At 47.6% G+C, this 23,994-nt stretch overlaps 1 long non-coding RNA gene across 1 annotated transcript in view; it reads right to left on the reverse strand.

Moving 5' to 3' along the window:
• LOC115154592 (uncharacterized) overlaps nt 1-23,994 on the reverse strand; it is a 57,820-nt gene that overhangs the window by 19,034 nt on the left and 14,792 nt on the right. The gene's annotated exons all lie outside the window — the stretch shown is intronic.

Below are 23,994 nucleotides of genomic sequence, written 5' to 3' on the forward strand. Positions count from 1 at the left end.
CTGTATGACCTCCCTACAACGCCTGGGCATGCTCCTGATGAGGTGGTGGAAGGTCTCCTGAGGGATCTCCTGCCAGACCTGGACTAAAGCATCCGCCAACTCCTGGACAGTCTGTGGTGCAACGTGGCGTTGGTGGATGGAGCGAGACATGATGTCCCAGATGTGCTCAAATGGATTCAGGTCTGGGGAACGGTCGGGCCAGTCCATAGCATCAATGCCTTCCTCTTGCAGGAACTGCTGACACACTCCAGCCACATGAGGTCTAGCATTGTCTTGCATTAGGAGGAACTCAGGGCCAACCGCACCAGCATATGGTCTCACAAGGGGTCTGAGGATCTCATCTCGGGTACCTAATGGCAGTCAGGCTACCTCTGGCGAGCACATGGAGGGCTGTGCGGCCCCCCAAAGAAATGCCACCCCACACCATGACTGACCCACCGCCACACCGGTCATGCTGGAGGATGTTGCAGGCAGCAGAACGTTCTCCACGGCGTCTCCAGACTCTGTCACGTCTGTCACGTGCTCAGTGTGAACCTGCTTTCATCTGTGAAGAGCACAGGGCGCCAGTGGCGAATTTGCCAATCTTGGTGTTCTCTGGCAAATACCAAACGTCCTGCACGGTGTTGGGCTGTAAGCACAACCCCCACCTGTGGACGTTGGGCCCTCATACCACCCTCATGGAGTCTGTTTCTGACCGTTTGAGCAGACACATGCACATTTGTGGCCTGCTGGAGGTCATTTTGCAGGGCTCTGGCAGTGCTCCTCCTGCTCCTCCTTGCACAAAGGCGGAGGTAGCGGTCCTGCTGCTGGGTTGTTGCCTTCCTACGGCCTCCTCCACGTCTCCTGATGTACTGGCCTGTCTCCTGGTAGCGCCTCCATGCTCTGGACACTACGCTGACAGACACAGCAAACCTTCTTGCCACAGCTCGCATTGATGTGACATCCTGGATGACCTGCACTACCTGAGCCACTTGTGTGGGTTGTAGACTCCGTCTCATGCTACCACTAGAGTGAAAGCACCGCCAGCATTCAAAAGTGACCAAAACATCAGCCAGGTCTTTGGTCCCCACCTGCAGAACCACTCCTTTATTGGGGGTGTCTTGCTAATTGCCTATAATTTCCACCTGTTGTCTATTCCATTTGCACAACAGCATGTGAAATTTATTGTCAATCAGTGTTGCTTCCTAAGTGGACAGTTTGATTTCACAGAAGTGTGATTGACTTGGAGTTACATTGTGTTGTTTAAGTGTTCCCTTTATTTTTTTGAGCAGTGTATATCTGGTACAACAACAAAAAATGTATTTAAAAAAATCTGGTACAACAAAAAAAGTATTAAAACAATATCTGGTATGTGGTTCTCGGTAATGGCTGCACGTATCATGATGAGAGGCAAGGAGTGTGTCGTGTACCTCCAATCAAGTTGATTTGCAAAGTTCAATAGACATTGGTGTCATATTGGCTTAGGTGTCATGGTAGGAAGATTTGTATTTAAAATTGAGCATCAACCTATGCTTACTATAATCGCCTATTGGCACGACCATAATATGGTTTGTGCCTGAAAAGGCCATCTGTAGCAATCGCTGAATGTATTAGATCAATTTATTTTGGGGTGAAAACACAAACCATGGTTGAATAGAAAATCAATCATGCAGAAAAATTTGTTCCAAAGATTCTACACCTGCATTGCTTGCTGTTTGGGGTTTTAGGCTGGGTTTCTGTACAGCACTTTGTGACATCAGCTGATGTAAGAAGGGCTTTATAAATACATTTGATTGATTGATTGATCACACATGCATAGCAAAATCTCAGACTGGATAATGCAGGTTTTCAGAGCTCTCTCCCTCTCTGGTTAACTTCACTCTGTCACCTCTCATCGTGTATCCACCATACTACTATCTCTACAGCTAATCTTCCTCCATCTCTCTTGTAACTCAGTCCCTTTCTCATCATACTCTCCCTCCCATGCCATGTTGTCTTATTGTTCTCCTCTGACACTTTCACGTCTCTCCTTCTCCCCTCGCCATACACACTGTCATAAGTGGTGTACTGTGAGTACAGACTTTAAGGGGTGTGCTCACACTGTGAGGAATGTTAAAATGAGTGCAGCCCGGTAGGTTTGCCCAAGGCCAGAGGTTGCATTAGTCAGCTAACAAACTGCAGAAGGAACAGGCCTGACCCAATCAAACCCATTCAGCAGGATATAATGCACCCAGGCGCCCTTCTACGCCCTCAATGCACAGCCAGCCTGGCAGCACTCACAGCAGGCAGACAGCCCCCTAGAAGACTGTCTAATCCCCAATTTAACATACACTCAAGTGAGCAGGCCGATATAAAAAGAGTGTTAATGGTATGCGTCACTCCCTGAGCTTTGTTTCACACACACGCACGCATACGCACACACACATGCACACACCTAGACACCAGAGACACACTCAGAATGCTTCTTATTGTGCTCAGAAAGGAAACATCTAAACTGAGTTGAACAGTACTTCTTTGCCAGGAAAACAATTTGAACAGATGCAGGAATTCACTATTGAATATATTTGGTAAACAAGACTGACAAGAAACGGATGTCACCCAAATGCTCTATTCTTCTTAACCAATGCTCTATTCTTCTTAATGCACTAAGTGCAAGCTACACTGTTGGTGGTGCAGGCAGCGTGTTCCAGCTTGGCGTGGGGATAATCACCCTTTGTTTGACAACATACAGCAGGGTACAGGGCTAGCATTAGCATACAAGCATAAGCGTATTACCCAGGACCTTGCAACAGATACACACACACACACACACACACACACACACACACACACACACGCACACGCACACGCACACGCACACGCACACGCACACGCACACGCACACACACACACACACACACACACACACAGGACGGGATCACAACCCCAGCATCGTTGCTACCCTAACATATAATCACATCTTAAATTCAGTTTCACCCCCTCCTTGCAAAAGTCCCCCTTGGAGGTTCAAGTAGAGTTGAAAGGTGAGGAGGTCAAGGCAGTTGCTGGAGCTTTGGGGAGGGGGCAGCCTCGCATGGTGTCAAGGGGGTTCTATGTGGGCCTTGTCTGAAAGGGGGGGGGGGGGGGCAAACTCGTGTTTTGGGGTAACGAAGCCACGCTTCACTCCTTAAATGCCTTGACACGTCCCCACAATGCTCTTTCACACTCTGTCGGGCACAAACACACACACAGACACACACATGATCACACACACACTCACTTATACACACTCATTAATGTACAGTACCATACAGGTCTAAGTATACAATAATAAATACTTGTAATAAATACTTAGAGACAACAAATTAAGGCCATAGCGTGAGAGGGGTGTTGGGTTCGTAAGAGTTCTAGGAGCTGTCCCTGGAAAACTCCTCTCAGGAGTGCTATAAAGATGACAGAGGAGCCAGTCACAGCTCCCTTTCTCATGTGAGGCTGGGCTTTTCACATGCCAGGAGAGTGAAAACTACGGCCCTGTGAGACACCTATGGACATATGGCAAAGTATCACCACACACACACACACACACACACACACACACACACACACAAGTTCACTGGATACACACTTTGAAGTTGCAAAGAGAGTTTGACACAGAGAAAGTAGCAAAACATATACACAAGAAACAAAATCTCAGACAAAAATGTACTAATGGACAAGACATGCTCCCTGGAGTGATGTGCTTGTGAAAAATCCATTACTCAACATAACTCTCTCTCTCTCTCTCTCTCTCTCTCTCTGTCTCTCTGTCTCTCAGCAAAGGTGTACATTCCTGAACTCCCTGGTCCTAGTCAGGGAGCGGGCCGGTTTAAATCAGTGACTGGACAGAGTGGCAGAACGGTGGAAACCGTCAAACATACAATGAGGATGGCATGTGTGTGTGTATACAAACTGTTTTTTTTAAACTCACACTAAATCTTGAACAAACGGTACGAAACAAATCAACTGTTGACAGACTAACATATGAACTGGGAAACACTTTACGTGACACCTAGCGTCATAACACGTTACGAAACGGTCATAACCATGTCATAATGTCATAACAGCTGACATTTGTATTTATTAGGGATCCCCATTAGCTGCAGCTACTCTTTATGGGGTCCAAACACATTAAGGCACTTACATCAAACATAAAACCAAAGATAAAACAGCACATCATATAACATTACTACACCACTACAGTACATATCTACAATACAAAATTGATAATACCACCATACAACAATATTACAATGTACGTGTGTGAGAGTGCGTGTGCTAGCGTGTGTGTGCATATGCATGTGTCTGTACCTGTGTCTGTGTCTCTTCACAGTCCCCACTGTTCCATAAGGTGTATTTTTATCTGTTTTTTAAACCTAATTCTACTGCTTGCATCAGTTACTTGATGTGGAACAGAGTTCTTTGTAGTCATGGCCCTATTGAGAACTGTGCGCCTCCCATAGTCTGTTCTGGACTTGGGGATTGTGAAGAGACCTCTGATGTCTTGTGGGGTATGCATGGGTGTCTGAGCTGTGTGCTAGTAGTTTAAACAGACAGCTCAGTGCATTCAGCTTGTCAACACCTCTTACAAAAACAAGTTGTGATGAAGTCAATCTCTCTTCCACTTTGAGCCATAAGAGATTGACATGCATATTAGCTCTGTCGTTAGTAAAGATTGAAAAAAGTAAGGGGCCTAGATAGCTGCCCTGGGTAACTCTTTATCTAAAATATAGCAGGAGTGTAAAGCCATAACACATAAGTTTTTCCAGCTGCAGACTATGATCGATAATGTCAAAAGCCGCACTGAACTCTAACAAAAGAGCCCCTACAATCTAAACATAACATGCCATAACCTGTCATAATATGGTCATAACACTGTCATGACACATGTATTTAGACCGGTTGTAACATATATTGTGCTATTTTATGGCTGGTTATGACACCTACATAAAAGGGGCAGCAGGTAGCCTCGTGGTTACAGTGTTGGGCCAGTAACTGAAAGGTTACTGGTTCGAATCCTCAAGCCGACAAGGCTATGTCAATGTACACTTGATCAAGGGACTTAACCCTAATTGCTCAAGCTAAATGACTAAAATGTCAAACCCCCAAAACCTACCACACAAGGCACAACATATTACACCATAGCCTACTTGTCAATAGCATTTTCATGTTATATAACGTTTTCTGAAATTGACCATATTAAATTATCATTGTAATTGCGCACACATTGATGTCAGACATGCACCTACCCCAATGCTCTGCTGCTGATGACTGGGATGAATGCAGGAGCAGATTTCAGGAGCAGGACAAGACACCCTCTTTTGACTGATGACAGACATAAGGGCATGTACTGTATGTGATAGGCCTATCTGGCTTATATGATGCTGGTGGTCATAATGCTTCTTGACGGTGTCATAAAATGTATTTTCTTAGTCCAAGTCAAATGACACAGTACAGTCATAATGCTTCATGACAGTGTAAAAGAGTATTCACTACAAGTTATTTAAAATATGATGAAAATAAACATGCTGTAAAGAATTAATTACAACAACAACAAAGGATTAAAGAAACAAACTTTCAAATGAAAGGACATTTCTTGGTGGTGAAAAAACACATTTTAATACATTTGGGTTTTGACACTTACTGTATGTAGGTGTCATAACCAGCCATAAAATAACACAATATATGTCAAAACAGGTGTAAATATAGGGGTCATGACAGTATAATGACCATATTATGACAGGTTATGACCGTGTCATAACATGTTATGACGCTAGGTGTCAGGTAAAGTGTTACCAAACACTGTAACTTCGTTTTTGACAACATTTTAAGTTTGAAGCCTATAATTCTGTGATTGTGCAGCAGGTCTTTGCAGACCTAGAATTACAACACACTGCTGCCAAATAAGGCAAATACACTTGCTCTCCTGTGACCACTGAGTTTTTCTCGGTAATCCTGTAAAATACCAAAAACCTGTTGAAACTTTGAAATCCCATACATTTCAGCGGTAGGGCTCAGAGAGTTAATGAGCAGCTCATAAATGTGAATGTGGAGGTCAGGGCATTACAATGAGTGATATAGAGGTCTCCTCTAGAGTTTTGCAGGCAGGCAGGCAGGCAGGCAGGCAGGCAGGCAGGCAGGCAGGCAGGCAGGCAGGCAGGCAGGGCAGGCAGGCAGGCAGACAGACAGACAGACAGACAGACAGACAGACAGACAGACAGACAGACAGACAGACAGACAGACAGACAGACAGACAGACAGACAGACAGACAGACAGACAGACAGACAGACAGACAGACAGACAGACAGACAGACAGACAGACAGACAGACAGACATTGTAGAGGAATGGAAGCTAGCTGGAAGAAATATATAAAATATGTATCTATTAGTTCACTGTGATGCCAACCAATTAGATTTTAAACCTGAAAAGCTTTAAGATAAACTCCAGTGTACAGTAAGTGTTCCCTCAGCAGGTTTATGGCAGGACATGGGGAGATTGTGTTTTTCACCCATCCTGCGTGAGGCCATGCAGTGTGGTCCCACTGAAGCTCTGTCCTCCTGGCCAGACAGAAGCAGGACATGAGGCAAATTAACAGATGAGGGGCAACTGGAGATTGACTCGTTTGAGGACCTAAAGTGCAGGCCATCAGTGTAGCAAAAGAATATAAAGACATGAACAGATCACCATCCCCCTACTGGTGTTACGAGACTTACAGTAGAATATCTTTGTAAGTCTAAAGAAAGACTAACAGACACTAACACTGCACCCACCATTTCAATGACCCTGGACAGCATTAGGGAGCCTAAAAGTTCATCAAACGGGGAGTTAAAAGTTCATCACATGGCTGACGTATATAATCCTGTCTGTCACGTGTGACTAACCATAGTGTCAGTCTGGGTGAAATCACACCCTCAGGAGTGAGTTGTCTCTAAACCAAGAAGCCCACACACCTCCTTGTAGTTATCAGGGCATGGGCAACATGAAAGCCCCTGGGTTCTCCCCTCCCTCTGCAGAGCAACTGACTATCGGCCTGATCAAACGCAGGAATTATGATTAGCGGAGATAATAGGAAATAATGGAGCAAAGGTAAACTTCCTCTAGGAGATGATACTCATTTCCCTCAAAGAACAAAACACACACAAGCAAGAACTCACGCACACACAAATGCACACACGCACATGAAGTTCATGGGAGTGTGAACTTTCCGCTTCTGACTTGTAACACACATTTTTTCCTTTGACAAATCAGAGGGCATAGTGTCAGGGTTGTCGTAGGATGAAGCGGATCAAGGTGCAGCGTGATTATTGTTCCACATATTTATTGAACTGTGAAACTATGTAATACATACAAAATAAACTGAATAAACAAAAACAACAAACCGTGACGAAGAGTTAACATACACGTACTCAAAAACAATCTCCCACAAACCCAGGTAGGTTAATTGGGGTCTAATTGGGGTCTCCAATTAGAGACAACGATGACCAGCTGTCTCTAATTGGAGATCATCCCAAACAAAACCCAACATAGAAATACAAACACTAGAACATAACAACATGTCATGCCCTGACCTACTCTACCATAGAAAATAACAGCTTTCTATGGTCAGGACATGACAGTACCCCCCCCCCCCAAAGGTGCGGACTCCGAACGCACCTAAACAAACACGAAAAAAAAGAAAAAAAGGGAGGGTTTGGGAGGGTGACTAATGTCTATGGCAGCTCTGGTGCAGTAAGCAGAACCTTCTCATCCCGCTGGGGACTCCGTCCCACTGGGGACTCCGGACTGCAGACCGCTGCTGGGGACTCCGGACTGCAGACCGTCGCTGGAGGTTCCGGCCTGGGAAACATCTCAGGAGGTTCCGGGCTGGGAAACGTCTCAGGAGGTTCCGGGCTGTAGGCCGTCTCAGGAGGTTCCGGGCTGGGAAACGTCTCAGGAGGTTCCGGGCTGGGAAACGTCTCAGGAGGTTCCGGGCTGGGAAACGTCTCAGGAGGTTCCGGGCTGTAGGCCGTCTCAGGAGGTTCCGGACTGTAAGCTCTGGACTGGGCACTGTCGCCGGAAGCTCTGGACTGGGAACTGTCGCCGGAAGCTCTGGACTGGGAATGCACACTGGAGGCCTGATGCGTGGGGCTGGCACAGGTGGCGCCAGACTGGTAACACGCACCTCAGGGCGAGTGCAGGGAGCAGGAACAGGACACCCCGGACTGGGCAGGCGTACTGGAGGCCTGATGCATGGGGCTGGCACAGGTGGCGCCAGACTGGTGACACGCACCTCAGGGCAAGTGCGAGGAGCAGGCACAGGGCGTACCAGGCTGGATAGACTCACTGGAGGCCGGGTACGTGGGGCAGGCACAGGATATACTGGGCCGTGGAGGCGCGCTGGAGGTCTCGAGCGTAGAGCTGGCACAACCCGTCCTGACTGGATGCTTACTTTCGCCCGGCAAACGCGGGGCGCTGGCACAGGACGCACTGGGTGTGAATACGCACTGGCGACAGTGCGCAGAGCCGGCGCAGGATATCCTGGACCGAGAAGGCGAACTGGAGACCAGGAGCGCTGAGCTGGCACCAACCTTCCTGGCTGAATGCTCAACCTAGCTCGACAACTGCGGGGCGCGGCCACGATTCGCACCGGGCTGTGAATGCGCACTGGCGACATAGTGCGCATCACCGCATAACACGGTGCTTGCTTCGTCACTCGCTCCCCATGGTAAGCACGGGGAGTTGGCTCAGGTCTCCACCCTTACTCTGCCAATCTCCCCGTGTGCCCCCCCAAACATTGTTTGGGGGTGCCTCTCGCACTTGCCTCGTGGTTGGTATAGTGCCTCGTAATATCGCCGCTCCGCTTTCGCTGCCTCAATCTCCTCTTTAGGACGGCGATACTCCCCAGCCTGCCTCCAGGGTCCTTTCCCGTCCAGTATCTCCTCCCAAGTCCACTGGTCCATTCCACGCTGCTTGGTCCTTTGGTGGTGGGAGATTCTGTCACGGTTGTTGTAGGATGAAGCGGACCAAAGTGCAGCGTGATTATCGTTCCACATACATACAAAATAAACTGAATAAACAAAAACAACAAACCGTGACGAAGAGTTAACATACACGCAGTCAAAAACAATCTCCCACAAACCCAGGTGGGAAAAACACCTACTTAAGTATGATCTCCAATTAGAGACAACGATGACCAGCTGCCTCTAATTGGAGATCATCCCAAACAAAACCCAACAAAAAAATACAAAAACTAGAACATAACAACATAGAAAATCTAAACTAGAAAAAAAAACCTGTCACGCCCTGACCTACTCTACCATAGAAAATAACAGCTTTCTATGGTCAGGATGTGACACATAGTCTTTCTCTACAACACTGTATGTGTAATAAGACCTGGTAGGTTCCATCCGCTAGCTTGTCATTCAATAAAAGTTTCAGTTTGAAATGTTTTGCATGTGACTGTGATACAAAATGCAAGAATGCAGATATCTCAGCTCTAATGTAGCGGTTAACGTGTGTAATAAGCCCTCTTATCTTGTTACCAGGCCTAACTTTGTTTCTGTTGCTTACAACCGTGAGTGGTTCAGGGATGATGAGGGCACACATAGCCATACAGTATGGACATCAGGCCTGATGCAACAGTACTTATTTTTCCATATAGTGTAACTCAATTTTGTGTTACAGTATACAAAGTGCGGAGATGGCCACTGAAGTAAAAACTAACAACACCAAACCTGAAGTGGGTAAATGGAGCCCCCTGTTGAGTTGTAACAGTTGGGGTGTGAATGCTGAGGCCAGAAATACTTTTCCTTTAGATGATGCTTTCTGGCAGAACACTCACACTCCCTGCCCTTGTACTCCAATGCTGCAGGCTGTGTGAGTGAGTGTTTTTGTGAGTGTGTGTGTGTGTGTGTGGGTGAGAGAGAAAGAAAAACAGAGAACGAAAGAGAGTGAGAGAGAGAGATAGAAGGGGAGAGAGACTGAACTGTGTGAACAGTGTTGTGCAAAGGGTGTGTATGTGTATACGCGCAACGATGCATGTGTGTCTGCGTGTGTCCGTCTGGGCATGTGCGCGTGTGTGTGTAGGGGGGATTTAGAGATCTACATGAGTGACTCTGATCTGATTAACAGTGTGGCCGGGTGGCTGGGACTGCTAATAGCCATGTCCTCCAGGCAGAACCAGGCAGCACCATGTGACCCAGCCAGGCCAACAACACGGGCCCTTTCTCCCCGACCTTGTCACTGGAAGACAGGCTGGGCCCACCGATGGAAACACAAGACCAGTTTGGCCTATGTATGCGTCAGCGTGGAGCCAGGCCTAAGGGCCTGCCTTCAGGGGGAACCATTGTGTAGCAACAAGTCCCTCTATTCAGCGCCAGTGTGTCGCTACAATCTGCTAATGAGTGTGCCCAGCAGCTCCGCGCACCATCACAGGATGCCCATTCAGTCCAGAAACCAGGCCACGGCCATACTGCAGGCCAGAGAGAGAGGAAGGGAGGGAGGTAGAGAGAAACAGAGAGAGGGTGGTTAGACAGGAAATTTGTCTCGGCAAACACAGCAGTATTTTGCCGCTTCTCACACGAGAAACTAAGTCAACAATTGTGACAGCTTTTTGACTACTCTGTGTAAACAGATTCTGCAGTACGTGTCAGCATGTAAATAACGAACAAAAGAGAAGCACTATCAATTATTCCATGGACACCTGCCTGTTATAACTTCCATTATACTGTAGCTATACTTAGCCTTCTCTCACTGGTATGTCTCATAGAACAGAGCTGACAGTATGATTCAGTGTTGAATCATAACAACTATCAAATTGATATGAAAAATTAATGACTCTGCTGCAAAGGAGCTCTCGATGAGAAGAACCAGGTACTCTGTCAGGAACAGACTCTCCCTTACCCACGTATAGTACCCACCCTCTCTGCTCTCTAAGAGCAGGGGGGAAGGGGAGGCAGTTCAGCTCAATTCCCCGAAAGGCTACATTCTAAATTCTCTAGCGTTTCTCCCCGTGTCACCCAGCCCTGGCCACGTGACGAGTTAGCCGGCAGCTAGCTAGAAGAGCAAAAGGAGGGCATGTCATCTCCCATCAGCCAGAGAAGCTTTTCTCTCCTCTCACAGCACAGCAGCTACTCTAAAGCCTCCCAGGAGCAGCAGAGTGGAGGCTGCCCATTAAAGCCCTGTTAAAACATTTCTGATGTTTTCAGAGGAGCCCGGTTAAGCACGGTGGCTCAGCCGCCAGATCACCCAGACACTCTGCGTTTCCCAGCATTCTCTCACCACCACTGTCCAGCTCAGAAGCCTTCAGGTGTCAGATTAGCATCAACCTAATTTCACCATTAAAATGTAATGTGCCGCTCCGAGGGCTAGATGAGTGCCTGTTTCATAGTTAGAAGTTTTAATGTCACATGCACAAGTACAGTGACATGCCTTTCCTGCAAGCTCTTAACCCAACATGCAGTAATCAGTATCAATGTAGTCCTAAAAATAACATAAGGTAGAACAGAAACACACAAGAAATTAAAATAAGAAGAACATGAGAAAGTAAGTAAACTGTATACAGGGTCAGTTCCAATACCATTATTTACAATGTGCAGGGACACTGGAGTGATAGACGTAGAGACACTACATGGCCAAAACAAAAGTATGTGAACACCCCTTTCAAATCAGTGGATTCGGATATTTCAACCACACCCATTGCTGACGTGTATAAAATCAAGCACACAACCATACAATCTCCATAAACAAATATCAGCAGTAAAATGGCTCATACTGAAGAGCTTAATGACTTTCAATGTGGCACCGTCATAGGATGCCACCTTTTCAACAAGTCAGTTAGTTAAATATCTGCCCTGCTAGACCTGCCCCGGTCAACTGTAAGTGCTGTTATTGTGAAGTGGAAATGTCTAGGAGCAACAACGGCTCAGCAGCAAATTGGTAGGCCACACAAGCTCACAGAACGGGGCCGCGTGATGAATCGCGAAGCGTGTAAAATTGTCTGTCCTCAGTTGCAACCCTCACTAATGAGTTACAAACTGCCTCTGGAAGCAACATCAGCACAAGAACTGTTCGTCCGGAGCTTCATGAAATGGGTTTCCATGGCCGAGCAGCCTAAGATCTAAGATCACCATGCACAATGCCAAGCGTTGGCTGGATTGGTGTAAAGCTTGCTGCCATTGGACTCTGGAGCAGTGGAAACGCGTTCTCCGGAGTGATAAATCATGCTTCACCATCTGGCAGTCTGATGGACGAATCTGGGTTTGGCGGATGCCAGGAGAACGCTAAAGTTTGGTGGAGGAGGAAAAAGTTTGGAAGAGGAGGAATAATGGTCTGATGTTGTTTTTCATGGTTCGGGCAAGTTCCCTTAGTTGCAGTAAAGGGAAATCTTAACGCTACAGCATACAATGACATTCTAGATGATTCTGTGACTCCAACTTTATGGCAACAGTTTGGGGATGCCCTTTCCTGTTTCAGCATGACAATGCCCCTGTGCACAAAGCGAGGTCCATACAGAAATGGTTTGCACAGAGCCCTGATCTCAGGTGGTGAATCTCATCTCTGCATGTCTGGCAGACATATCAGTGTGGATGACGGATCACCACCTCAAGCTGAACCTCGGCAAGACGGAGCTGCTCTTCCTCCCAGGGAAGGACTGCCCTTTTCATGATCTCGCCATCACGGTGGACAACTCCATTGTGTCCTCCTCCCAGAGTGCTAAGAGCCTCGGCGTGACCCTGGACAACACCCTGTCATTCTCCGCTAACATCAAGGCGGTGACCCGATCCTGTAGGTTCATGCTATACAACATTCGCAGAGTACGACCCTGTCTTACACAGGAAGCGGCGCAGGTCCTAATCCAGGCACTTGTCATCTCCCGTCTGGATTACTGCAACTCCCTGTTGGCGGGGCTCCCTGCCTGTGCCATTAAACCCCTACAACTCATCCAGAACGCCGCAGCCCGTCTGGTGTTCAACCTTCCCAAGTTCTCTCACGTCACCCCGCTCCTCAGCACACTCCACTGGCTTCCAGTTGAAGCTCGCATCTGCTACAAGACCATGGTGCTTGCCTACGGAGCTGTGAGGGGAACGGCACCTCAGTACCTTCAGGCTCTGATCAGGCCCTACACCCAAACAAGGGCACTGCATTCATCCACCTCTGGCCTGCTGGCCCCCCTACCTCTGCGGAAGCACAGTTCCCGCTCAGCCCAGTCAAAACTGTTCGCTGCTCTAGCACCCCAATGGTGGAACAAGCTCCCTCACGACGCCAGGACAGCGGAGTCAATCACCACCTTCCGTAGACACCTGAAACCCCACCTCTTTAAGGAATACCTGGAATAGGATAAAGCAATCCTTCTAACCCCCCCCCCCCCCCCCCAAAAAGATATAGATGCACTATTATAAGTGGTTGTTCCACTGGATATCATAAGGTGAATCCACCAATTTGTAAGTCGCTCTGGATAAGAGCGTCTGCTAAATGACGTAAATGTAAATGTAAATGTAAATCTCAACCCCATTGAACATCTTTGGGATGAATTGGAACGCCGACTAAAAACTGTTCAGGAGCCTGTTGGTGTCAGATTTGATGCAGCGGTACCGCTTGCCATGCAGCAGCATAGATAACAGTCTATGGCTTGGGTGGCTGGAGTCTTTAACAATTTGAAGGGCTTTCCTTTCACACCGCCTGATATAGAGGTCCTGGATGGCAGGGAGCTCGGCCCCAGTGATGTACTGGGATGTCCGCTACACAATGCGATCGAGGGCGGTGCTTTTGCCATACCAAGCAGTGATGCAGCCAGTCAAGAGGCTCTCAATGTTGCAGCTGTAGAACTGTGTGTGTGTGTGTGTGTGTATGTGTGAGAATGTGTGTGTGAATGAGAGAGTGCTGTGAGAGTTAGTAGTGTGTCATAAGTTCTTTGTTTCAGTGTCTGATCTTCAACTCTGACCTAAAGATGCCCAAGGATGAGACTTTTCCTGCTAAAACAGAAAACATAAGGAGCTTGTTTTCCTGGCAAGCAGGTCTTGTGGGAAAAGACTACAACAGACATCTAAGTTTACACCACAATGTGTCGACAGCTCAAGTGAGAGTGTATTTCAGGGTGAGAGTGTATTTCAGATTGAGAGTGTATTTCAGGGTGAGAGTGTATTTCAGATTGAGAGTGTATTTCAGGGGGAGAGTGTATGTCAGGGTGAGAGTGTATTTCAGATTGAGAGTGTATTTCAGGGTGAGTGTGTATTTCAGGGTGAGAGTGTATTTCAGGGTGAGAGTGTATGTTAGGGTGAGAGCGTATGTCACGGTTAGAGTGTATTTCAGGGTGAGAGTGTATGTCAGGGTGAGAGTGTATGTCAGGGTGAGAGTGTATTTCAGGGTGAGAGTGTATGTCAGGGTGAGAGTGTATTTCAGGGTGAGAGTGTATTTCAGGGGAACACGAACTTACAGTATGCGTAGGGTTGAAGTCAGAAGTTTACATACACCTTAGCCAAATACATTTAAACTCAAAAGTACCTGTCTTGGGTCAGTTAGGATCACCACTTTATATTAAGAATGTGAAATGTCAGAATAATAGTAGAGAGAAGGATTTATTTCAGCTTTTATTTCTTTCATCACATTCCCAGTGGGTCAGAAGTTTACATACACTCAATTAGTATTTGGTAGCATTGCCTTTAAATTGTTTAACTTAGGTCAAACGTTTCAGGTAGCCTTCCACAAGCTTCCCACAATAAGTTGGGAGAATTTTGGCCCATTCCTCCTGACAGAGCTGGTGTAACTGAGTCAGGTTTGTAGGCCTCCTTGCTCGCACACGCTTTTTCAGTTCTGCCCCAAAATGTTCTATAGGTTGAGATCAGGGCTTTGCTATGGCCACTCCAATACCTTGACTTTGTTGTACTTAAGCCATTTTGCCACAACTTTGGAAGTATGCTTGGGGTCATTGTCCATTTGGAAGACCCATTTGCAACCAAGCTTTAACTTCCTGACTGATGTCTTGAGATGTTGCTTCAATATATCCACATAACTTTCCTACCTCATGATGCCATCTATTTTATGAAGTGCACCAGTCCCTCCTGCAGCAAAGCACCCCCACAACATGATGCTGCCACCCCCGTGCTTCACGGTTGGGATGCTGTTCTTTGGCTTGCAAGCCTCCCCCTTTTTCCTCCAAACATAACGATGGTCATTATGGCCAAGCAGTTCTATTTTTGATTCATCAGACCAGAGGACATTTCTCCAAAAAGTATGATCTTTGTCCCCATGTGCAGTTGCAAACTGTAGTCTGTCTTTTTTATGGCGGTTTTGGAGCAGTGGCTTCTTCCTTGCTGAGCGGCCTTTCAGGTTATGTCGATATAGGACTTGTTTTGTACCTGTTTCCTCCAGCATCTTCACAAGGTCTTTTGCTGTTGTTCTGGGATTGATTTGCACTTTTCGCACCAAAGTACGTTAATCTCTAGGAGACAGAACACGTCTCCTTCCTGAGCTGTATGACGGCTGCGTGGTCCCATGGTGTTTATACTTGCGTACTATTGTTTGTACAGATGAACGTGGTACCTTCAGGCATTTGGAAATTGCTCCCAAGGATGAACCAGATTGTGGAGGTCTACAAAAAAATTCTGAGGTCTTGGCTGATTTCTTTTGATTTTCCCATGATGTCAAGCAAAGAGGCACTGAGTTTCAAGGTAGGCCTTGAAATACATCCACAGGTACACCTCCAATAGACTCAAATGATGTCAATTAGCCTATCAGAAGCTTCTAAAGCCATGACATCATTTTCAGGAATTTTCCAAGCTGTTTAAAGGCACAGTCAACTTAGTGTATGTAAACTTCTGACCCACTGGAATTGTGATACAATGAATTATAAGTGAAATAATCTGTCTATAAACAATTGTAGATGTCCTAACTGACTTGCCAAAACTATAGTTTGTTTAAGAAGAAATTTGTGGAGTGGTTGAAAAACAAGTTTTAATGACTCCAACCTAAGTGTATGTAAACTTCCCACTTCAGCTGTAGGTGTGTGAGTGTGGACTTGCGTGTGTCCCCATCATGTTAAGCAGGGCTATGGAAGAAGAGGGAGCAGTGAGGATGGGCAGGTGGGGGTGTCCACAGTGTGAGGGAGAGCTGCCTGACTGCGTGCATGTATGTTTGTCTGCTCTTTCCCCTGCTCCCTGGTGACCCCCTGTGATGAGGCTTATTCACAGAAAATATAAAAGGGGGGAGAGAGAGGAGGGGGAGAGCAGGAGGAGGGGAGGGGGGAGTCACGGTTGGCTGGCTGATCTGCAGTGACAGGCCGTCTCCAGTGAGATGGGAACTTAGCATGTCAGGCAGGTCAGCACGGGCCAGGCATACAGTCGATGAAATATTGAATCCAGCACATTGCTATCATGGATCTGATGCCTCCGAAACAGTCCGCGGCTAGGAGATCTCTGGCTATCTCTTAGTGTCTCGTAACAAAAGTGTGTGCAAAATCAAGTCAGTTAAAGGTGAGCTAGCTGTCTCTGCGGGCGAGCCAATGGATTTTATCAACCAGGATTCCATGCTGGGCTATAAGGAGGTAAAGTTCAAAAGTGCACTGTGACCCTTTGTGGTCATATTCTCTCTACACGGTGGAGGAGAAAGAGGCAGATCTTTTCTTTATTTTCACTTCTCTTGTATTTCCTCTGGGCCATTTCTGTTCTCTGTTTTCATTTACTGCTGCTGTATCCTTCCTGGCTCTGTTCAGAAATAAATAAATGTAAGAGCATGTGTCTCTTTTGGCAAAGCACCAACTCTGGAGTCTGTGTCGCACTGGACTACTCAAAACCAGAGCATGATGCATTCTGGGATGGTAACGCAATTACCCATTTCCTATCATGCCATATGAATTGGCTGTACTCCATCATGTCTAATTCACTACAAGTACAAGAGCACACACACTTCACCCTCACCTTCTCTCTAGCCTCCCAGAGCTAACCATAACTATAAAATAGCCATTTACATTCCCATTGCCCTCCACTCAGAGTTCCACTCCTCCACTGCATTGCAATAGACACTTCACCAGCTCATTCTCTTCCATTTCATTCTTAGAATGGCCACATCTCTACCACTTTTCAACTTATTATATATTGATGAAGGAATGCGTTGTAAAACGCATGTGTTGGCAGAAGAGCTGCTACTGCCGTCCTAAAAGAACCAGGTGATCTCACGCTTTGCCTTGACACAGTGTCCCAGCGTTGCTTCACACCATCACCATAGGGCTGACTGGGCTGGAGACTGAGGGCAGAGAGATGGACTGGAGGCCGAGATCAGAGAGATGGACTGGAGGCTGAGGGCAGAGAGATGGACTGGAGGCTAAGAGCAGGGAAATGGGCTGGAGGCTAAAATCAGAGAGACTGACTAGAGGCTGAGGGCAGAGAGATGGACTGGAGGCTGAGAGCAGAGAGATGGACTGGAGGCCGAGGGCAGAGAGATGGACTGGAGGTAGAGAGCAGAGAGATGAACTGGAGGCCGAGATCAGAGAGATGGACTGGAGGCTGAGGGCAGAGAGATGGACTGGAGGCCGAGGGCAGAGAGATGGACTGGAGGTAGAGAGCAGAGAGATGAACTGGAGGCCGAGATCAGAGAGATGGACTGGAGGCTGAGGGCAGAGAGATGGACTGGAGGCTAAGAGCAGGGTAGTAGTTGGCAGACCCTAGAAACCGCTGCACTTCCTTTACCGTGGTGGGAGTCGGCCAATTACGCACGGCTGAAATGCGGTCATTCTCCATCTCCACCCCTGAAGTGGAAATGCGGTACCCTAGGAAGGAGACGGACTGTTTAAAGAACAGACATTTCTCAGCCTTGATGTACAGGTCATGCTCCAACAGTCGACCAAGCACCCTGCTCACCAGGGACATATGCTCGGCGCGTGTAGCAGAGTATATCAGAATGTCATCAATATACACCACTACACCCTGCCCGTGCAGGTCCCTGAAAATCTCATCTACAAAGGCCTGGAAGACTGATGGAGCATTCATCAACCCGTATGGCATGACGAGGTACTCATAGTGCCCTGAGGTGGTACTAAAAGCCGTCTTCCACTCGTCTCCCTCCCGGATACGCACCAGGTTGTAAGCGCTCCTGGGATCCAATTTTGTGAAGAAGCGCGCCCCGTGCATTGACTCAATCGCACTGGCTATGAGAGGTAGCGGGTAACTGTACCTCACCGTGATCTGGTTGATGCCTCGATAGTCAATACATGGGCGCAGAACTCCATCCTTCTTCTTCACAAAAAAGAAACTCGAGGAGGCAGGTGAAGTGGAGGGCCGAATGTACCCCTGCCCCAGGGATTCGGAGACATATGTTTCCATAGCCCCCGTCTCCTCTTGCGACAGGGGAAACACGTGACTCCTGGGAAGTGCTGCGTCTACCAGGAGATTTATCGCACAATCCCCCACGTCGATGGGGTGGTAATTGAGTCGCCTTCTTTTTACAGAAGGCGAGAGCCAAATCGGCATATTCAGAGGGGATGCGCACGGTGGAGACCTGGTCTGGACTTTCCACCGTAGTAGCACCGACGGAAACCCCTAAACACCTCCCCGAGCACTGTCATGACCACCCTCTGATAGCCCTCTGTTGCCACGAAATTGTGGGGTCATGACAGACCAACCAGGGTAGGCCCAACACCATGGGAAACGCAGGCGAATCAATGAGGACTGATTCTCTCCTTGTGACCCTCCTGCGTAACCAGGCTCAGTGGAGCGGTGGCCTCCCTAATTAGCCCCGACCCTAATGGTCGACTATCTAGGGCGTGCACAGGGAAGGGCAAATCCTCTGGAACAATGGGGATCCATAAACTATGGGCAAATGATCTGTCAATAAAATTCCCAGATGCGCCTGAATCTATGAGTGCCTTATGCTGGGAATGCTGGGAAAACTCAGGAAAATTAATAAACAAAAACATGTGAGCAACAGGGGGCTCTGGGTGAGCCTGGTGCCGACTCACCTGGGGTGACACGATAGTCCCCTGCCTGCTGTCTCGACTCCTAGAGGAACCTCCCCAGTACCGACTGGCAGTGTGCCCTCTGCGGCAACAGATTGTGCATGGAACGGCCCCTCCTCCGGTCACCCTAAGATCAGCACCTCCCAGCTCCATGGGCGTCGGAGCGGTGGTGCTGGGGGATGGAATCGACAGACCCCGATCTGGACGTCCGCGGGTAGCCAGCAGGTTATCAAACCGGATGGACAGGTCCACCAGCTGGTCAAAGCTGAGATTGGTGTCCCTGCAGGCCAACTCCCATCGGACGTCCTCGCGCAAACTACAACGGTAGTGATCGATCAGGGCCCTGTCGTTCCATCTCGCGCCGGCGGCCAGGGTCCGAAAGTCCAATGCAAACTCCTGTGCGCTCCTCGTCCCCTGCCTCAGATGGACGAGACGTTCACCGGCGGGTGAACTCCTCATATTGGTCCAGCACCGCTTCTCCTTCCCCCCATACGGCGTTGGCCCACTCCAGGGCTTTCCCTGGGAGACAGGAGAGGAGGGCGGACACGCTCTCCTGACCCAAAGGAGCCGGGTGGACGGTTGGAGGAACTCCTCTTCTCTCCCAATGATCCATAGTTTGCAGGACGCAATCCATGGTGGTGCCGAGATGCTGTAACATGGCAGCGTGCTGCTGGACGCGCTCCTCAACCCCTAATACCGGGGCACCTGCTCCTGCTTACTCCATTTCGGGGGTGCTGACACCATTTTGTGGGTAATTGGGGTATAGAAACCAGGTGTGTCGAAAACAAAGACAAAACAAATGGAAAATGAAAAGTGGATCGGCGATGGCTAAAAGACCGGTGACGTCGACCGCCGAACGCCGCCTGAACAAGGAGAGGGACCGACTTCGGCGGAAGTCGTGACAGTGTGTTTGGAGAGTGGCCTTGTGCCTGATGGTAAACATCATTAGGATGGTTAGAGCCTGGCTGGTGATGACTTACAGCCTAGAGGCAGGAATGGGACTTCACTGCAAACATCTTGAGTTTTCAGATCTTTCATGAAAATGTAAAGAAACATACAGGATAAAATAATGTGACCATCAAATATATGGTGTACCATATTAATCCCATATACAACAGTGTGATAGTATATTCACTTTGATGAGATGCTCTTCCTAGAGGTACACGAGAAGAGGTTCAGTACAAAAAAAAGTTGCAAGTAATATCCTTTTGAGTGCTTTTCTGGCAGACCCTGAGCCACTCCACGACGCACTTATCGTAGGAGAAAGCACTATTTGTAGTAAGAGCCCATATTTCTCTCTATCAGTCTAATTTATTCAGCAGAGTTTATACTACAAGCAGATATCCAGTTTAATTGCTGAGATGAAGCTGCTCTCTTTAGTTGCCATGATTCTTGCCAGATCAGTTCTGCACAAATAAACATGGTAGTGTTGATGTAAAAATAGGACACAGAGAGACTTGGTTCCTCAGAGAGTTTCCGGAGGGGTGATAAACACAGGGAGGCCTGGCTACAGAGGTCCCACTACCTCACCCTGTCTCCCCCTTCCCCCTTGTCTCCCCCTGTCTGCTTGTGTAGACTGTGGCTTGGCCAGCGGGGCTGAGGGGTCACCAACCCAACAGGCAAGGCTGAGGGCTGTCCTGTCCTGCCGCCAGGAGTCAGGAAAACAGCTGTACACTGTCTGACCAGAGCAGCTGTACAGAGAGACAGAGTGACAGACAGACAGACAGACAGACAGACAGACAGACAGACAGACAGACAGACAGACAGACAGACAGACAGACAGACAGACAGACAGACAGGCAGGCAGGCAGGCAGGCAGGCAGGCAGGCAGGCAGGACAGAGACGGAAGGATGGACAGAGACAGACAGAGCAGACAGAGAAGACTCCAGAGTTTAGGCCTGGCCAGTGTACTTTAGGCCTGACCAGTGTACTTTAGGCCTGGCCAGTGTACTTTAGGCCTGGCCAGTGTACATAAACTCAGGAGTCTGTCTGTCTGTCCGTCCGTCCGTCCGTCCGTCTGTTTGTCACAGCTGCTCTGGTCAGACAGTGTACAGCTGTTCCCTTGACTCCTGGCGGCAGGACAGGACAGTCCTCAGCCTGGCTGGTGACCCCTCAGCCCCACTGGCCAAGCCACAGTCTACACAGCAGACAGGGGGAGACAAGGGTAGGTAGGGCAAGCCACGCTGTCTGTCTGTCTTTTAGAGGATAGTCAGTCAAACAGTTTCCATCCTGGGTTAATTGTAGAGAGATTAAAGAGAGATTAAACAAGGTAGCCTGGCATATAAAATGTATGATTTAGACCTGAAGATGAAGAGTGTTGGATTGTAATAATCAGAGCATCTCTTATAATATATATAACTTCTAACTTATAGACTCACAGGTAGCGAGCTCCAAGCCTCCAGATATTTAGCTTCATGATTGGCCTGAGTAGGGTGCCTCATGTTTGGAGTTGTATGGTCAATTGACAATTTCTGATAGTGACATGGCTGAAATGTCTTAGCGTGGGTCAATGACCCTGCAGGCGTTTGGGCCTAACAGGGGGACAGGTGTTCAAACCTCCCTAAACCACAGGGGCACGGCCCTGGGCCTGTTGGTGGAGAAGAGCCCTAGAGGGGAGGCTGAATGGTGGCAGGTAGTTTTGGATTACATCTATGGCTTTGTTTGCTGTGGTTATAGGTTTATCTGGAACATTCTGTGTGACCAAATAGCTCTTTTAAAAGCTGCCTATGTGTCATAATGAAAGCAAGCCTATACATAATGTGTCTATATGATATAGGATGGATGAATGCACATTGCACCCCAAAACCCAAGGGAAACAAAACAATAGCATAATTTTGCACATCATGCTCAACCCTATACGTTTTTCTTTGTGTGTAGTTTCTTTATGTGTATACATCTATATTTCATGGTTAAACTGAATCCATGCTCTGCCAGGCAACAATTTCACCATGTGGAATTCATGGCCTGTGTTTCATATTACACTCCATCTCTCCACAAACTCAAATTCCCTCCGATTTCAAAAAACGAATACATGCGGTTAGTCCTTTGGGAAGACAGAACAGTATTTAATTTGATTCTTCAGTTTTTTTGGGAGAAAGTTGAAACTGACACCGATGTGAGAAGGCCGGACAAGTAAGGAGTCAGAACCATGATGTGGAGACCGCAGTGCAGCAGGAAGAAAAACAGAATCACATAATCTGAACTGCTTTAACCGTTGCACTCTCTGTGCTGCTGAAGGTTCATACATCACTATTAGGCCACAGCTCTTGCTGCTGCTTTGTCAGGCTGGCTGCCTTAACGGGGTGTAGCAATAGTGCACGGGGACAGACTCTTGGCACTTCGCACACAGTGTGCCTGGGCATGGATAATGCTATATATGCACCATGAAGAAAATCCCATGACTGCAAAGTTAACATTATTCTTAATAAAGCAAGGGTAAACCTGTCTCGCTCTACTTTCTCCTGAAAGAAAGACTAGCGTGTTAAGGAACACATTCTAGCCGTGGGTAACTGAATATCCTGGTGGATATCAAGCTTCCTTCACAAAGTACCGTGTCTAATCAACCCAGGGGAATGAAACATTCTGTAAACATTTCCAAAATCAAATGTTGAAACAGATCGAAATGTCTTCTGTTATCCACAAACTGGTGAAGTTTGAAGATCGACGGTGCCAATATTGCAGGATTAATGAAATAACTAAACATATTTCTCTGAGAGCACATGATTATCAATAAATTTGATTGTCTTCATAGCTTCCCTCTTAATTTGATTCAGAGGGTGAAAAGGAGAGCAGCCATGCCCCATTTGCTTTTCCTCTCCCCCCCTTCCCCCCTTTCCTCCAAAATCCCCCTCTCTTCTAAATACCTAATGGGAATCGGAAGTTTTAGTAGGGCAGCTCTGCTAGCTAGCCCTGGTCTAACCTTGCCCATCTGGAGGGGGCTTGCCAGCCTCAGGGCGACTCCAGGCCCCTCCCATCTGCTGTGGACAGCTTTCCATCCTTTCACATGGACACAGGACTATAGAAAAAAGTCTCCCTCCAGCTGCGGACCTGACTTCTGTCCACCTAACTAACTGGTCATCTGGCTTCCATTTACTATGGGCAGGGTTGACCCTGGTCCACGATGCAGCGCCACTCTGACAGCTCAACGTGTTAAAGCTGTGACAAGGAATACAGGGGGGATAATGCTGCTGCCCTAATGGGACTGGCTATTAACCCAGCACCCCACCACCCTTGCCTGTAGCCTCATACCCAAACAGCACAGCCTAGGCCAAATAGACGAGGTTAGGCTTATTTATCCACTTCAACATAGGGCTCCTGAGTGGCGATCTAAAGCGATCTAAAGCAGCGATCTAAAGCACTGCATCTCAGTGCTAGAGGTGTCACTACAGACCCTGGTTCGATTCCAGGCTGAATCACAACCTGCCGTGTTTGGGAGTCCCATAGGGCGGCGTGCAATTGGCCCAGCGTCGTCCGGGTTTTTCCGGGGTAGGCCGTTATTGTAAATAAGAGTTTGTTCTTAACTGACTTGCCTACGTAAATGAAAAAAAGAGAAAAACATAGGAGAAGGCTGGTTCTCGTTGTGATGTTGTGATACCGTTATAGTTCATAATGTCCCCTCCTCACTCCAGACTTGTTTGTGCTGTGTGCAGATAATACTGCATTATGAATTGAAGGGATGTTTACTCCAGATGTCGAAGACTTGTTTTTCTCCTCGATTTTTTTCTGAAAAGACGGTCATTTTATTTATGCTTAGAATACATCAAATATATGAACATGTTTGTTCCAAGGTAACGACTGCATGGAGCTTTTTGCACAGCAATTCGTAAAAAAAAAGTAACAGCACTGCCGAGGAGCCAGGGAGATAAATAGACAATGAGAAGACAACCCAGGAGTGATGGAACAAACACAAGATGAGCTGTCAACGAAACAGCTTGGTAGAACCTTCAAATCTCCAAGCAGCCATGGCTTACTGAAAAAAACACTTTAGCACATTTTCTCCTGACAATATTTCACTTGCCTGTCAATACTCCAATTGGATTAAATATGAATAATGTGGCCTTTTGCGTCACATGT

The sequence above is a fragment of the Salmo trutta genome, chromosome 19 (assembly GCF_901001165.1).
Source record: "Salmo trutta chromosome 19, fSalTru1.1, whole genome shotgun sequence".
Lineage (NCBI taxonomy): Eukaryota > Metazoa > Chordata > Actinopteri > Salmoniformes > Salmonidae > Salmo > Salmo trutta.